The 14,623-nt window shown below is 47.7% G+C and overlaps 15 non-coding genes across 15 annotated transcripts; all 15 read left to right on the plus strand.

Moving 5' to 3' along the window:
- The first annotated feature begins 569 nt into the window (after window positions 1-569).
- Window positions 570-733, plus strand: LOC135011921 (U1 spliceosomal RNA). The gene has a single exon (XR_010210956.1). It is a non-coding gene; the product is annotated as a U1 spliceosomal RNA (small nuclear RNA).
- A 152-nt stretch (window positions 734-885) lies between these two features.
- On the plus strand, window positions 886-1,048 carry LOC135011844 (U1 spliceosomal RNA). Its single transcript, XR_010210885.1, has one exon. It is a non-coding gene; the product is annotated as a U1 spliceosomal RNA (small nuclear RNA).
- Window positions 1,049-1,719: 671 nt separating this feature from the next.
- Window positions 1,720-1,883, plus strand: LOC135011694 (U1 spliceosomal RNA). Its single transcript, XR_010210742.1, has one exon. It is a non-coding gene; the product is annotated as a U1 spliceosomal RNA (small nuclear RNA).
- Window positions 1,884-2,035: 152 nt separating this feature from the next.
- Window positions 2,036-2,198, plus strand: LOC135011979 (U1 spliceosomal RNA). The gene has a single exon (XR_010211005.1). It is a non-coding gene; the product is annotated as a U1 spliceosomal RNA (small nuclear RNA).
- A 674-nt stretch (window positions 2,199-2,872) lies between these two features.
- Window positions 2,873-3,035, plus strand: LOC135011740 (U1 spliceosomal RNA). The gene has a single exon (XR_010210786.1). It is a non-coding gene; the product is annotated as a U1 spliceosomal RNA (small nuclear RNA).
- Window positions 3,036-4,007: 972 nt separating this feature from the next.
- LOC135011754 (U1 spliceosomal RNA) lies at window positions 4,008-4,171 on the plus strand. The gene has a single exon (XR_010210800.1). It is a non-coding gene; the product is annotated as a U1 spliceosomal RNA (small nuclear RNA).
- A 152-nt stretch (window positions 4,172-4,323) lies between these two features.
- On the plus strand, window positions 4,324-4,486 carry LOC135011826 (U1 spliceosomal RNA). Its single transcript, XR_010210868.1, has one exon. It is a non-coding gene; the product is annotated as a U1 spliceosomal RNA (small nuclear RNA).
- Window positions 4,487-5,156: 670 nt separating this feature from the next.
- Window positions 5,157-5,321, plus strand: LOC135011877 (U1 spliceosomal RNA). Its single transcript, XR_010210916.1, has one exon. It is a non-coding gene; the product is annotated as a U1 spliceosomal RNA (small nuclear RNA).
- Window positions 5,322-5,470: 149 nt separating this feature from the next.
- Window positions 5,471-5,633, plus strand: LOC135011832 (U1 spliceosomal RNA). Its single transcript, XR_010210874.1, has one exon. It is a non-coding gene; the product is annotated as a U1 spliceosomal RNA (small nuclear RNA).
- A 674-nt stretch (window positions 5,634-6,307) lies between these two features.
- LOC135011756 (U1 spliceosomal RNA) lies at window positions 6,308-6,471 on the plus strand. The gene has a single exon (XR_010210802.1). It is a non-coding gene; the product is annotated as a U1 spliceosomal RNA (small nuclear RNA).
- Window positions 6,472-6,623: 152 nt separating this feature from the next.
- Window positions 6,624-6,786, plus strand: LOC135011875 (U1 spliceosomal RNA). Its single transcript, XR_010210914.1, has one exon. It is a non-coding gene; the product is annotated as a U1 spliceosomal RNA (small nuclear RNA).
- A 674-nt stretch (window positions 6,787-7,460) lies between these two features.
- On the plus strand, window positions 7,461-7,624 carry LOC135011757 (U1 spliceosomal RNA). The gene has a single exon (XR_010210803.1). It is a non-coding gene; the product is annotated as a U1 spliceosomal RNA (small nuclear RNA).
- Window positions 7,625-7,776: 152 nt separating this feature from the next.
- On the plus strand, window positions 7,777-7,939 carry LOC135011837 (U1 spliceosomal RNA). The gene has a single exon (XR_010210878.1). It is a non-coding gene; the product is annotated as a U1 spliceosomal RNA (small nuclear RNA).
- A 674-nt stretch (window positions 7,940-8,613) lies between these two features.
- On the plus strand, window positions 8,614-8,777 carry LOC135011794 (U1 spliceosomal RNA). Its single transcript, XR_010210838.1, has one exon. It is a non-coding gene; the product is annotated as a U1 spliceosomal RNA (small nuclear RNA).
- Window positions 8,778-8,929: 152 nt separating this feature from the next.
- On the plus strand, window positions 8,930-9,092 carry LOC135011993 (U1 spliceosomal RNA). The gene has a single exon (XR_010211015.1). It is a non-coding gene; the product is annotated as a U1 spliceosomal RNA (small nuclear RNA).
- Window positions 9,093-14,623: the final 5,531 nt, after the last annotated feature.

The following is a 14,623-nucleotide window of genomic DNA, read 5'->3' on the forward strand; positions in this document are numbered from 1 at the left end:
CTTGTCTGCTTACTTTGTGCCTTCCAATGCACAATGCAAACTACTGGTAGTGCTGCAGGGCCCACACCCTTTTACTTGCCGTACAGAGCAGCTCTGGAGCTGTTACAGTGCCCAGCTGCTGCAAGAAATCAGCTTGAATGCTTCAGGGGCTGGGGCATAGCCAACATGAGCCCCACACCGAAGGAGGGTGGAGGTGTTTAATGCGAACTAGGGGTCATCCAAGCGCCGCAAAAGGCCGCTATGCCCTGCACGCCCCTTTTCTCTTTTCATATGCAGACGAGGGTTGAAGCCAACTTTGACCCACTGCTTGGATGACATCACCGTATGCAAATCCATCTGCTGCAGGCCTTCCCCCAGGAATGCTTGCACTAGTTGTTGCATTTGGTTTGTTGTTTGGGGGTGCTTCATTGTTAGGCAGCCTTCTGCCCTCCCATGTTCATCTGAAAATATGTGTTCTCCCTGCAGTTGTTGTCCCCAGATGAGAGTTCCCTTGTGCTGCCTCAGTTGAATCTCCTTTACTTGACAGAGATGTGCCTGAGCAGCGGCCCTCCCCAGCCCTATCCCAAATCATACTTATTTTGCATAGGAGATACCATGGTCATGAAGATTGTTCTCCCAGGGTGAGGTTCATTCATTGCATTCTGGGTATGCTGACCCCTGTGATTTCCCCAAATGTGGGAAACTCGACTGCATTATTTGTGGTAGTGGGGGACTGTGTTTGTGCTTTCCTCTGGTCAGCTCTGGTAAAAGTCAGATTTATTTGTCTCAGATCTTCCTCTAGCCTTGTTCTTCTTTCGAGAGTTCCCTTGTGCTGCCTCAGTTGAATCTCCTTCACTTGACAGGGGGGTACCCGAGCAGCGACCCTCCCCAGCTCTAGCCCAACTTCTACTTACCTGGCAGGTGAGATACTATGATCATGTAGGTGCTTCTCCCAGGGCAAGGCTCACCCATTGCACTCTGGGTGTGCTGCTCCTGCGATTTCCCCAAATGTGGGAAACTTGACTGCATGATTTGTGTTTCCCCTGGTCGGCTCTCGTATAATTCAGATCTCTTTGTCTCAGGTCTCTCTCCAGCCTAGTTTGCTGTCTGTTTCAACTTCTCTTTTCTTGAGCCGCTCCCTTCTATGCCCTTGCGCACTATCCTGACTTCTCCCGTCTGCTTACTTTGTGCCTTCCAATGCACAATGCAAACTACAGGTAGTGCTGCAGGGCCCACACCCTTTTACTTGCCGTTCAGAGCAGCTCTGGAGCTGTTACAGTGCCCAGCTGCTGCAAGAAATCAGCTTGAATGCTTCAGGGGCTGGGGCATAGCCAACATGAGCCCCACACCGAAGGAGGGTGGAGGTGTTTAATGCGAACTAGGGGTCATCCAAGCGCCGCAAAAGGCCGCCATGCCCTGCACGCCCCTTTTCTCTTTTCATATGCAGACGAGGGTTGAAGCCAACTTTGACCCACTGCTTGGATGACATCACCATATGCAAATCCATCTGCTGCAGGCCTTCCCCCAGGAATGCTTGTACTAGTTGTTGCATTTGGTTTGTTGTTTGGGGGTGCTTCAGTATTAGGCTGCCTTCTGCCCTCCCATGTTTATCTGAAAATATGTGTTCTCCCTGCAGTTGTTGTCCCCAGATGAGAGTTCCCTTGTGCTGCCTCAGTTGAATCTCCTTTACTTGACAGAGATGTGCCTGAGCAGCGGCCCTCCCCAGCCCTATCCCAAATCATACTTATTTTGCATAGGCGATACCATGGTCATGAAGATTGTTCTCCCAGGGTGAGGTTCATTCATTGCATTCTGGGTATGCTGACCCCTGTGATTTCCCCAAATGTGGGAAACTCAACTGCATTATTTGTGGTAGTGGGGGACTGTGTTTGTGCTTTCCTCTGGACAGCTCTGGTAAAAGTCAGATTTATTTGTCTCAGATCTTCCTCTAGCCTTGTTCTTCTTTCGAGAGTTCCCTTGTGCTGCCTCAGTTGGATCTCTTTCACTTGACAGGGGGGTGCCCGAGCAGCGACCCTCCCCAGCTCTAGCCCAACTCCTACTTACTTGCCAGGTGAGATACTATGATCATGAAGGTGCTTCTCCCAGGGCAAGGCTCACCCATTGCACTCTGGGTGTGGTGCCCCTGCGATTTCCCCAAATGTGGGAAGCTTGACTGCATAATTTGTGTTTCCCCTGGTCGGCTCTCGTATAATTCAGATCTCTTTGTCTCAGGTCTCTCTCCAGCCTAGTTTGCTGTCTGTTTCCACTTCTTTTTTCATGAGCCCCTCCCTTTTATACCCTTGTGCACTATCCTGACTTCTCCTCCTGTCTGCTTACTTTGTGCCTTCCAATACACAATGCAAACTACAGGTAGTGCTGTAGGGCCCACACCCTTTTACTTGCCGTACAGAGCAGCTCTGGAGCTGTTACAGTGCCCAGCTACTGCAAGAAATCAGCTTGAATGCTTCAGGGGCTGGGGCACAGCCAACATGAGCCCCACACCGAAGGAGGGTGGAGGTGTTTAATGTGAACTAGGGGTCATCCAAGCGCCGCAAAAGGCCGCCATGCCCTGCACGCCCCTTTTCTCTTTTCATATGCAGACGAGGGTTGAAGCCAACTTTGACCCACTGCTTGGATGACATCACCGTATGCAAATCCATCTGCTGCAGGCCTTCCCCCAGGAATGCTTGCACTAGTTGTTGCATTTGGTTTGTTGTTTGGGGGTGCTTCAGTATTAGGCAGCCTTCTGCCCTCCCATGTTCATCTGAAAATATGTGTTCTCCCTGCAGTTGTTGTCCCCAGATGAGAGTTCCCTTGTGCTGCCTCAGTTGAATCTCCTTTACTTGACAGAGATGTGCCTGAGCAGCGGCCCTCCCCAGCCCTATCCCAAATCATACTTATTTTGCATAGGAGATACCATGGTCATGAAGATTGTTCTCCCAGGGTGAGGTTCATTCATTGCATTCTGGGTATGCTGACCCCTGTGATTTCCAAAATGTGGGAAACTCGACTGCATTATTTGTGGTAGTGGGGGACTGTGTTTGTGCTTTCCTCTGGTCAGCTCTGGTAAAAGTCAGATTTATTTGTCTCAGATCTTCCTCTAGCCTTGTTCTTCTTTCGAGAGTTTCCTTGTGCTGCCTCAGTTGGATCTCTTTCACTTGACAGAGGGGTGCCCGAGCAGCGACCCTCCCCAGCTCTAGCCCAACTCCTACTTACCTGCCAGGTGAGATACTATGATCATGAAGGTGCTTCTCCCAGGGCAAGGCTCACCCATTGCACTCTGATTTCCCCAAATGTGGGAAGCTTGACTGCATAATTTGTGTTTCCCCTGGTCGGCTCTCGTATAATTCAGATCTCTTTGTCTCAGGTCTCTCTCCAGCCTAGTTTGCTGTCTGTTTCCACTTCTTTTTTCATGAGCCCCTCCCTTTTATACCCTTGTGCACTATCCTGACTTCTCCTCCTGTCTGCTTACTTTGTGCCTTCCAATGCACAATGCAAACTACAGGTAGTGCTGCAGGGCCCACACCCTTTTACTTGCCGTACAGAGCAGCTCTGGAGCTGTTACAGTGCCCAGCTGCTGCAAGAAATCAGCTTGAATGCTTCAGGGGCTGGGGCATAGCCAACATGAGCCCCACACCGAAGGAGGGTGGAGGTGTTTAATGCGAACTAGGGGTCATCCAAGCGCCGCAAAAGGCCGCCATGCCCTGCACGCCCCTTTTCTCTTTTCATATGCAGACGAGGGTTGAAGCCAACTTTGACCCACTGCTTGGATGACATCACCGTATGCAAATCCATCTGCTGCAGGCCTTCCCCCAGGAATGCTTGCACTAGTTGTTGCATTTGGTTTGTTGTTTGGGGGTGCTTCAGTATTAGGCAGCCTTCTGCCCTCCCATGTTCATCTGAAAATATGTGTTCTCCCTGCAGTTGTTGTCCCCAGATGAGAGTTCCCTTGTGCTGCCTCAGTTGAATCTCCTTTACTTGACAGAGATGTGCCTGAGCAGCGGCCCTCCCCAGCCCTATCCCAAATCATACTTATTTTGCATAGGAGATACCATGGTCATGAAGATTGTTCTCCCACGGTGAGGTTCATTCATTGCATTCTGGGTATGCTGACCCCTGTGATTTCCCCAAATGTGGGAAACTCGACTGCTTTATTTGTGGTAGTGGGGGACTGTGTTTGTGCTTTCCTCTGGTCAGCTCTGGTAAAAGTCAGATTTCTTTGTCTCAGATCTTCCTTTAGCCTTGTTCTTCTTTCGAGAGTTCCCTTGTGCTGCCTCAGTTGGATCTCCTTCACTTGACAGGGGGGTACCCGAGCAGCGACCCTCCCCAGCTCTAGCCCAACTTCTACTTACCTGGCAGGTGAGATACTATGATCATGTAGGTGCTTCTCCCAGGGCAAGGCTCACCCATTGCACTCTGGGTGTGCTGCTCCTGCGATTTCCCCAAATGTGGGAAACTTGACTGCATAATTTGTGTTTCCCCTGGTCGGCTCTCGTATAATTCAGATCTCTTTGTCTCAGGTCTCTCTCCAGCCTAGTTTGCTGTCTGTTTCAACTTCTCTTTTCTTGAGCCGCTCCCTTCTATGCCCTTGCGCACTATCCTGACTTCTCCCGTCTGCTTACTTTGTGCCTTCCAATGCACAATGCAAACTACAGGTAGTGCTGCAGGGCCCACACCCTTTTACTTGCCGTTCAGAGCAGCTCTGGAGCTGTTACAGTGCCCAGCTGCTGCAATAAATCAGCTTGAATGCTTCAGGGGATGGGGCATGGCCAACATGAGCCCCACACCAAAGGAGGGTGGGGTGTTTAATGCGAACTAGGGGTCATCCAAGCACCGCAAAAGGCCGCCATGCCCTGCACGCCCCTTTTCTCTTTTCATATGCAGATGAGGGTTGAAGCCAACTTTGACCCACTGCTTGGATGACATCACCGTATGCAAATCCGTCTTCTGCAGAACTTCCCCCAGGAATGCTTGCACTAGTTGTTGCATTTGGTTTGTTGTTTGGGGGTGCTTCAGTATTAGGCAGCCTTCTGCCCTCCCATGTTCATCTGAAAATATGTGTTCTCCCTGCAGTTGTTGTCCCCAGATGAGAGTTCCCTTGTGCTGCCTCAGTTGAATCTCCTTTACTTGACAGAGATGTGCATGAGCAGCGGCCCTCCCCAGCCCTATCCCAAATCATACTTATTTTGCATAGGAGATACCATGGTCATGAAGATTACTCTCCCAGGGTGAGGTTCATTCATTGCATTCTGGGTATGCTGACCCCTGTGATTTCCCCAAATGTGGGAAACGCGACTGCTTTATTTGTTGGTAGTGGGGGACTGTGTTTGTGTTTTCCTCTGCTCTCTGGTAAAAGTCAGATTTCTTTGTTTCAGATCTTCCTCTAGCCTTGTTCTTCTTTCGAGAGTTTCCTTGTGCTGCCTCAGTTGGATCTCCTTCACTTGACAGGGGGGTGCCCGAGCAGCGACCCTCCCCAGCTCTAGCCCAACTCCTACTTACCTGCCAGGTGAGATACTATGATCATGAAGGTGCTTCTCCCAGGGCAAGGCTCACCCATTGCACTCTGGGTGTGCTGCCCCTGCGATTTCCCCAAATGTGGGAAACTTGACTGCATAATTTGTGTTTCCCCTGGTCAGTTCTCGTATAATTCAGATCTCTTTGTCTCAGGTCTCTCTCCAGCCTAGTTTGCTGTCTGTTTCCACTTCTCTTTTCTTGAGCCGCTCCCTTCTATGCCCTTGCGCACTATCCTGACTTCTCCTCCTTTCTGCTTACTTTGTGCCTTCCAACGCACAATGCGAACTACAGGTAGTGCTGCAGGGCCCACACCCTTTTACTTGACTTACAGAGCAGCTCTGGAGCTGTTACAGTGCCCAGCTGCTGCAAGAAATCAGCTTGAATGCTTCAGGGGCTGGGGCATAGCCAACATGAGCCCTACACCGAAGGAGGGTGGAGGTGTTTAATGCAAACTAGGGGTCAGCCAAGTGCCGCAAAAGGCCACCATGCCCTGCACGCCCCTTTTCTCTTTTCATATGCAGACGAGGGTTGAAGCCAACTTTGACCCACTGCTTGGATGACATCACCATATGCAAATCTATCTGCTGCAGGCCTTCCCCCAGGAATGCTTGCACTAGTTGTTGCATTTGGTTTGTTGTTTGGGGGTGCTTCAGTATTAGGCAGCCTTCTGCCCTCCCATGTTCATCTGAAAATATGTGTTCTCCCTGCAGTTGTTGTCCCCAGATGAGAGTTCCCTTGTGCTGCCTCAGTTGAATCTCCTTTACTTGACAGAGATGTGCCTGAGCAGCGGCCCTCCCCAGCCATATCCCAAATCATACTTATTTTGCATAGGAGATACCATTGTTATGAAGATTGTTCTCCCAGGGTGCGGTTCATTCATTGCACTCTGGGTATGCTGACCCCTGTGATTTCCCCAAATGTGGGAAACTCGACTGCATTATTTGTGGTAGTGGTGGACTGTGTTTGTGCTTTCCTCTGGTCAGCTCTGGTAAAAGTCAGATTTCTTTGTCTCAGATCTTCCTCTAGCCTTGTTCTTCTTTCGAGAGTTCCTTTGTGCTGCCTCAGTTGGATCTCCTTCACTTGACAGGGGGGTGCCCGAGCAGCGACCCTCCCCAGCTCTAGCCCAACTCCTACTTACCTGCCAGGTGAGATACTATGATCATGAAGGTGCTTCTCCCAGGGCAAGGCTCACCCATTGCACTCTGGGTGTGCTGCTCCTGCGATTTCCCCAAATGTGGGAAACTTGACTGCATAATTTGTGTTTCCCCTGGTCAGGTCTCGTATAATTCAGATCTCTTTGTCTCAGGTCTCTCTCCAGCCTAGTTTGCTGTCTGTTTCCACTTCTCTTTTCTTCAGCAGCTCCCTTCTATGCCCTTGCGCACTATCCTGACTTCTCCTCCTTTCTGCTTACTTTGTGCCTTCCAACGCACAATGCGAACTACAGGTAGTGCTGCAGGGCCCACAACCTTTTACTTGCCTTACAGAGCAGCTCTGGAGCTGTTACAGTGCCCAGCTGCTGCAAGAAATCAGCTTGAATGCTTCAGGGGCTGGGGCATAGCCAACATGAGCCCCACACCGAAGGAGGGTGGAGGTGTTTAATGCAAACTAGGGGTCAGCCAAGTGCCGCAAAAGGCCACCATGCCCTGCACGCCCCTTTTCTCTTTTCATATGCAGACGAGGGTTGAAGCCAACTTTGACCCACTGCTTGGATGACATCACCATATGCAAATCTATCTGCTGCAGGCCTTCCCCCAGGAATGCTTGCACTAGTTGTTGCATTTGGTTTGTTGTTTGGGGGTGCTTCAGTATTAGGCAGCCTTCTGCCCTCCCATGTTCATCTGAAAATATGTGTTCTCCCTGCAGTTGTTGTCCCCAGATGAGAGTTCCCTTGTGCTGCCTCAGTTGAATCTCCTTTACTTGACAGAGATGTGCCTGAGCAGCGGCCCTCCCCAGCCATATCCCAAATCATACTTATTTTGCATAGGAGATACCATTGTTATGAAGATTGTTCTCCCAGGGTGCGGTTCATTCATTGCACTCTGGGTATGCTGACCCCTGTGATTTCCCCAAATGTGGGAAACTCGACTGCATTATTTGTGGTAGTGGTGGACTGTGTTTGTGCTTTCCTCTGGTCAGCTCTGGTAAAAGTCAGATTTCTTTGTCTCAGATCTTCCTCTAGCCTTGTTCTTCTTTCGAGAGTTCCTTTGTGCTGCCTCAGTTGGATCTCCTTCACTTGACAGGGGGGTGTCCGAGCAGCGACCCTCCCCAGCTCTAGCCCAACTCCTACTTACCTGCCAGGTGAGATACTATGATCATGAAGGTGCTTCTCCCAGGGCAAGGCTCACCCATTGCACTCTGGGTGTGCTGCCCCTGCAATTTCCCCAAATGTGGGAAACTTGACTGCATAATTTGTGTTTCCCCTGGTCGGCTCTCGTATAATTCAGATCTCTTTGTCTCAGGTCTCTCTCCAGCCTAGTTTGCTGTCTGTTTCCACTTCTCTTTTCTTGAGCCCCTCCCTTCTATACCCTTGTGCACTATCCTGACTTCTCCTCCCGTCTGCTTACTTTGTGCCTTCCAATGCACAATGCAAACTACAGGTAGTGCTGCAGGGCCCACACCCTTTTACTTGCCTTACAGAGCAGCTCTGGAGCTGTTACAGTGCCCAGCTGCTGCAAGAAATCAGCTTGAATGCTTCATGGGATGGGGCATGGCCAACATGAGCCCCACACCAAAGGAGGGTGGGGGTGTTTAATGCGATCTAGGGGTCATCCAAGCGCCGCAAAAGGCCGCCATGCCCTGCACGCCCCTTTTCTCTTTTCATATGCAGATGAGGGTTGAAGCCAACTTTGACCCACTGCTTGGATAACATCACCATATGCAAATCCATCTGCTGCAGGCCTTCCCCCAGGAATGCTTGCACTAGTTGTTGCATTTGGTTTGTTGTTTGGGGGTGCTTCAGTATTAGGCAGCCTTCTGCCCTCCCATGTTCATCTGAAAATATGTGTTCTCCCGGCAGTTGTTGTCCCCAGATGAGAGTTCCCTTGTGCTGCCTCAGTTGAATTAACTTTACTTGACAGAGATGTGCCTGAGCAGCGGCCCTCCCCAGCCCTATCCCAAATCATACTTATTTTGCATAGGAGACACCATGGTCATGAAGATTGTTCACCCAGGGTGAGGTTCATTCATTGCATTCTGGGTATGCTGACCCCTGTGATTTCCCCAAATGTGGGAAACTCGCCTGCATTATTTGTGGTAGTGGGGGACTGTGTTTGTGTTTTCCGCTGGTCAGCTCTGGTAAAAGTCAGATTTCTTTGTCTCAGATCTTCCTCTAGCCTTGTTCTTCTTTCGAGAGTTCCATTGTGCTGCCTCAGTTGGATCTCCTTCACTTGACAGGGGGGTGCCCGAGCAGCGACCCTCCCCAGCTCTAGCCCAACTCCTACTTACCGGCCAGGTGAGATACTATGATCTTGAAGGTGCTTCTCCCAGGGCAAGGCTCACCCATTGCACTCTGGCTGTGCTGCCCCTGCGATTTCCCCAAATGTGGGAAACTTGACTGCATAATTTGTGTTTCCCCTGGTCGGCTCTCGTATAATTCAGATCTCTTTGTCTCAGGTCTCTCTCCAGCCTAGTTTGCTGTCTGTTTCCACTTCTCTTTTCTTGAGCCGCTCCCTTCTATGCCCTTGCGCACTATCCTGACTTCTCCCGTCTGATTACTTTGTGCCTTCCAACGCACAATGCGAACTACAGGTAGTGCTGCAGGGCCCACACCCTTTTATTTGCCTTACAGAGCAGCTCTGGAGCTGTTACAGTGCCCAGCTGCTGCAAGAAATCAGCTTGAATGCTTCAGGGGCTGGGGCATAGTCAACATGAGCCCCACACCGAAGGAGGGTGGAGGTGTTTAATGCGAACTAGGGGTCATCCAAGCGCCGCAAAAGGCCGCCATGCCCTGCATAACCCTTTTCTCTTTTCATATGCAGATGAGGGTTCCAGCCAACTTTGGCCCACTGCTTGGATGACATCACCGTATGCAAATTCGTCTCCTGCAGACCTTCCCCCAGGAATGCTTGTACTAGTTATTGCATATGGTTTGATATTTGATGGTGCTTCAGTATTAGGCAGCCTTCCGCCCTCCCATGTTCATCTGAAAAGATGTGGTCTCCCTGCAGTTGTTGTCCCCAGACGAGAGTTCCCTTGTGCTTCCTCAGTTGAATCTCCTTAACTTGACGGGGGAGGGGCTGCCCGAGCAGCCACCCTCCCCAGCCCTATCCCAACTCATACTTATTTTGCATATGAGATCTCTATATCATGAAGATTGTTCTCACAGGGTGAGGTTCATCCATTATATTTTAAAATAGGAAGGTTCAAATTACATATTTGAATTGCATCTATGTGCTGGATTCAAATGTCCCCCCCCCCTTCCTTTCTCAATTGTGCCCGTCAGCAGCTATTCTAAGGTTGCTGCCAATGGGTGTGACACATTAATTTCTTCTGTGGGGTACACTGGACTCCACAAGGATTCACATTGGGGTGTAGAGTAGGATCTTGATCTGAGGCACCAACCGGCTCAAAGCTTTTGACTGTTCCCAAGATGCTCAGCGCATTCTCCTCTATAACCCCGCTTCCATGAACAGGGAGCTCAGTTTGTAGTTGTTGCCTTCAGTAGCAGGCCACTTAACAGGGGCCTGCCTCAAGCAGCCTATTCTTAGCTATTAATTTTGACAAGAAAAGAAGAACTTTTTTTATGAGAATCTACAAGGGCTGCAGCAGGCTAGGTCTAATAGACATCTTTACTGCAGCTTCATCACTCCCAGCGGCACTGTATACTCCCGTGCCCTGGTTGCTGGGTCACTGCAGCGGAGGCTCCGGTTTCTTCCTAAGGTCAGTCACACACAATGTAACACCCCGGTATAACAAGTGTGTAAACTATGTGGAACAGGTCAGGGATACCTTGATGGACTATTCCTCCTTCAGCAGCAGCTCTTCTCTATTCCTGGCAGAGAGGCAAGGTTTCCCCAGACACAAAGAAAGGCAGGCAGGGCTTTGTATGAAAGAATAAATGGTTTACCACATAACTCAGAAAAGGAACTGATTACAGTAGGGAAGGGAAAGATTTGATTCAAGCAACTTAAACACAGACACCATATACACTTTAAGTCATTACACAAATGGTAATATAACTAAATCTGAGATTAATACTATGTTGCTTAGTAATAGAAATCAACTTATGCAGACAATATTTAAGTCCCAGATAACATTGGTGTCACTGCAGGGAGTCTCTATGTGCACGTTGGGGCCCGGTTATGTTGTTACATAGTTATATGCAGCTATTGTCTCCTTTAGCTGTGAACAAAATATTGTAGCTCTGTGTAGTAAAGATGATTGTTTAAAACAAACTGGAGCTGCTTCCCATGTAAATCGCTGCATAGGTATAGTAAATATAGGATAATGTCCTTTGCAGTGGAGTAGGTTTCAGTATAAATATGGATTTATCTCACCCAGTCAATAGATGTTTCTGAGGCAGTTTCCCCTCAGATGTAGGCCAGTCAGCATTGGTATAAAGGCTTTATACTCTCCTGTCTCTGACACTTGCTGTGCACTCTCTTGGCTGAGAGTGTCATGGCGTTCTTACTTGTTAATTGCTGCACTTCCACTGCTGTATTTTGCACTACTGCTTACTCTCTCATGCAATTTTCAGCTTATTTGTCTCCCCTCTCTCAGCTGCTCATCTCTGCGTAATGGCGTCGCCAGCTCTTTCCTCACCATGGCTCCAACTGACTTCTCAAACTGCTGTTCAATTTTCTTTTAAATAAACTTTATTTAAAATGGCACAGGCAACTACACTGTTGTCAAAAATGTCCTTGTTGTTATGGGATATCACACGTGCCCCCCCCCCAAAACATGCGTGTCCTCACGCATTTTGGTTTTATCCCTATATAAACTTCTCACTATATCCAGTCACATTCATTAGTGAACACAGATTATGTCTGAAACATTAACATTTATCAACATTTTTAACATCAGTATCTGATAGGTATAATTCCTTTTGTGCTATAGTACATTAACACATGCTCCTGGAGCAATCGGTTGAAATCTGGACAGTATATGGTCTTGAAAAGTTTGTCTAGGAAACCTCAACCCCCCTGCCATGGATGAGTATTGAACTCTTTCTAAACTGTCTTTGGGACATGCTGTACAAAACTGCAGCTGACTATGGTGGTTTTCTGTTTTGCAAGCCCTAGTCTTCTTGCCTCCTTGTCGGTGACAAACCACCTTAGTCTGCTGTAAATACATTTTATGAGCCTCTTCCATTCCATCTTGGGATTCAGTATCACAGCTGGTTTGGGACAATGGATTCTGGAGAGAAAGAGGCAGCAAGGTTCTTCTTACAGAACAGGTTGGACAGTTTCGGCACCATCTCTTGATGTCTTCCCTCATTTCAACCCAAAAGAACTTTTTCCAGATGCTTGTTTCCATCCTTTTGCACCCAGGGTGACCTGACTTGTCGTGATATTCTTCAAGCACATAACAAGCACTTTGTCTTGGAATTACAAGTTGACTGATCCTATAATGAGTATTAGGATCCACACTACATCGAACCAACTGTCCTTTCTCTTCAAACAGCCTTTCTCGCTGTCTCAACAACTTCAGGAGTTCTGGCGAGGATTCTTGCCTTTGTCGCTTGGTCAGGTATTTCCCAATCTTCAGTAAGGCTTTGAGGTGTCTTATCATCTGACTTTTATCTTGCAGGTGGTCAAAACTGGTTCCTTGAATAGGTTGCTCACAGTTTCTAGAACTGGATGCTATATTATTCATGCCTAACATTGAAGCATTCTTTCGGATAATCTGGACACTGGAGATGGGCATTTCTATCATTATTTGGCTAGCCTTATTTTTTTCATGTTCCTCTCTTACAGATAATTCTGTTATCATTCTTCCCTTTTGTTTGGCTATCCCAGGTTGAAGGCCTTGTTTCTCCTGGAGCTTGTCAGTTTGAAACTCTCCTTGGAGTGCTGCTACGAGCTCCTCACAGCAGTTCCGCAACACATTCATGCCCACTATCACTGGAGGCAATCCATCATCTTGGGCAGTGGTGATGATGAAGCCTTGCTGTGGTAGCACTGTTCGTCCGATTTGAATTTCAGCTTCCGAGTATCCTTTGCAAGGGATGCAGTGCCCATTGCTTGCAATCGGGTTTATCAATGTGGAAGTTGACGGAAACATCTGTTCCTCAGTCCAATGCTGCTCAAACTGTGTTGCTTGTATTGTGGTCACTTGTGATCCAGTGTCTAAGAGAGCGGGCATTGAGACTCCATTGATGCAAACTTGAACCACCGGGCTTTGGCTAACATAACGGGTTAACCACATGAATTTGGAGTTTAAATGATCTGGCTGCTCAAATTCTCTCTTAATTTGTCCGCTTCCTTCACAGCTTTGAAAAATGGGTCGCCTTTGGGAGGCAAAGTGGTTGGAAAAAAGTGTCTCCCTGTTTCTATGTAGGTCCCATTGGGAACTGTTCAGTGGTCTCCTCTCCTGGCACCATTCCATTTCTTCATGGAGCAGTGCCTGCTGTCTCTTCAGAATCTGCAGGTCTCTGCGCATCTCTGTCACACCACGTGTCAGTTCAGCCAGCAGACTTCGTAACTCACTAGAAGAGTCAAATATGCATGTCTTTGAACATGGCACTGTCACTCCTTTTACTGTAGGTGGGTAAGTAGCTCCTTTAAAACTTGACTCCTGGGCATCAGAATTCTCTTGATACCGTGGCATCTCTGGAATAGACTCTTGTGGAACAGCCCCTGAAGTAAGACTGGAGCCTAGAACTTTAATCGCAGCCTCTTTAAAATCCAGGAATGTGCTTCCAGGCTTCTGCAATCTCAATAGTCGCAGCTGAGTTTTACAAATTCGCCCCTTGCACCTTCAGTGAACTGGTCCAATAACATTTTCTCTTTGTCATGCACTTGCTCAGGGTCTGCTTGCTGAACATCTCTGAGTGCTTCCTGCAAGCTGAGGGCATAGCCCCGTAGTGACTCTCCTGGTTGTTGCTTTCGAGCAAAGAAGTGCATTTTAAGTTCTGACACTGTCCTTGTGTCAAATGTGGTAGCAAGCCTGTTGAGGATCTGGTCCACAGTCTTCTTCTCTTCAGTAGGCCAGGAAGTAACCTCTCTAAGTGCAAGCCCTTTCAACTGTTCCATCAAGATCTCCACCTTTTGCTGCTCTTTCAGCGGGTACAGACGAAACAAAGACTGCAGTAGTATCCTCATCAGTTTATTTTTGTCAATTACCATTTTAATAATCGGGTAAAGAAAATTAAGTGGATTTTTGAAAGAAAACAATACTGTCAATATACTATTAAAACAAATTAAAATGGTAAAAGTTATTGTACTTTAAGTAAAAATAAAAGAGCAAAAATATCAATCCCAGTTTTGGATTACTTTAATTAACAAAAAAAAATGCATATAGCAGAGGATAGTTTCAATCTGCCTACCTCTGGGCTATGGACCCAGCATGCTTCCATTACAGTACTCTGCTGCACATGTAATTGCAAGAGATCCTGAAGCACTCACTCATCATGGGAAAGTACCAATGTGTTTCTTCATTGGTTGATGGAAGAAACATCTTACAAAAACTCTCCAGATTATTGACTATTTAAAGTTTTTCTTGGAAACGTTCTAGATGAATGCTTATCAGCCTTTGTCAGTATGTACTTTTGCAAAGTGTCGCTGTGGCGCAATCAGTTAGTGTGTACGGCTATTAACCAAAAGGTTGGTGGTTCAATCCCACCCAGGGACGTAATTGACCTTGTTATCAGATTTTGGTGATCTTTAAGTAGACAAGTCAAAATTTCAAAAAACCCTGTTATGGTGTTGGGTACCTGGCCTTCTCTGATGTAATCAGAGTTAGATTTGATTCAGTGATTTTATAAAAACAGCTAGGAAGCACAATTTAGCAGTGGTTTGCAGAGAAAAAGAAATATGCTGGCCAAAAAATCCAATTGAGTGATTAAACAGCTCTTCATTTTCTGGCTTTACTTTTATGCTAACAAATTTGTACTCTGAAAAGTGTCCACAAAGCCAAATATCTGATTAACATCTTTGTAGGAATGGTTTTTCACCTATTACTAAATTAAACT

The sequence above is a fragment of the Pseudophryne corroboree genome, unplaced genomic scaffold, assembly GCF_028390025.1.
Source record: "Pseudophryne corroboree isolate aPseCor3 unplaced genomic scaffold, aPseCor3.hap2 scaffold_251, whole genome shotgun sequence".
Lineage (NCBI taxonomy): Eukaryota > Metazoa > Chordata > Amphibia > Anura > Myobatrachidae > Pseudophryne > Pseudophryne corroboree.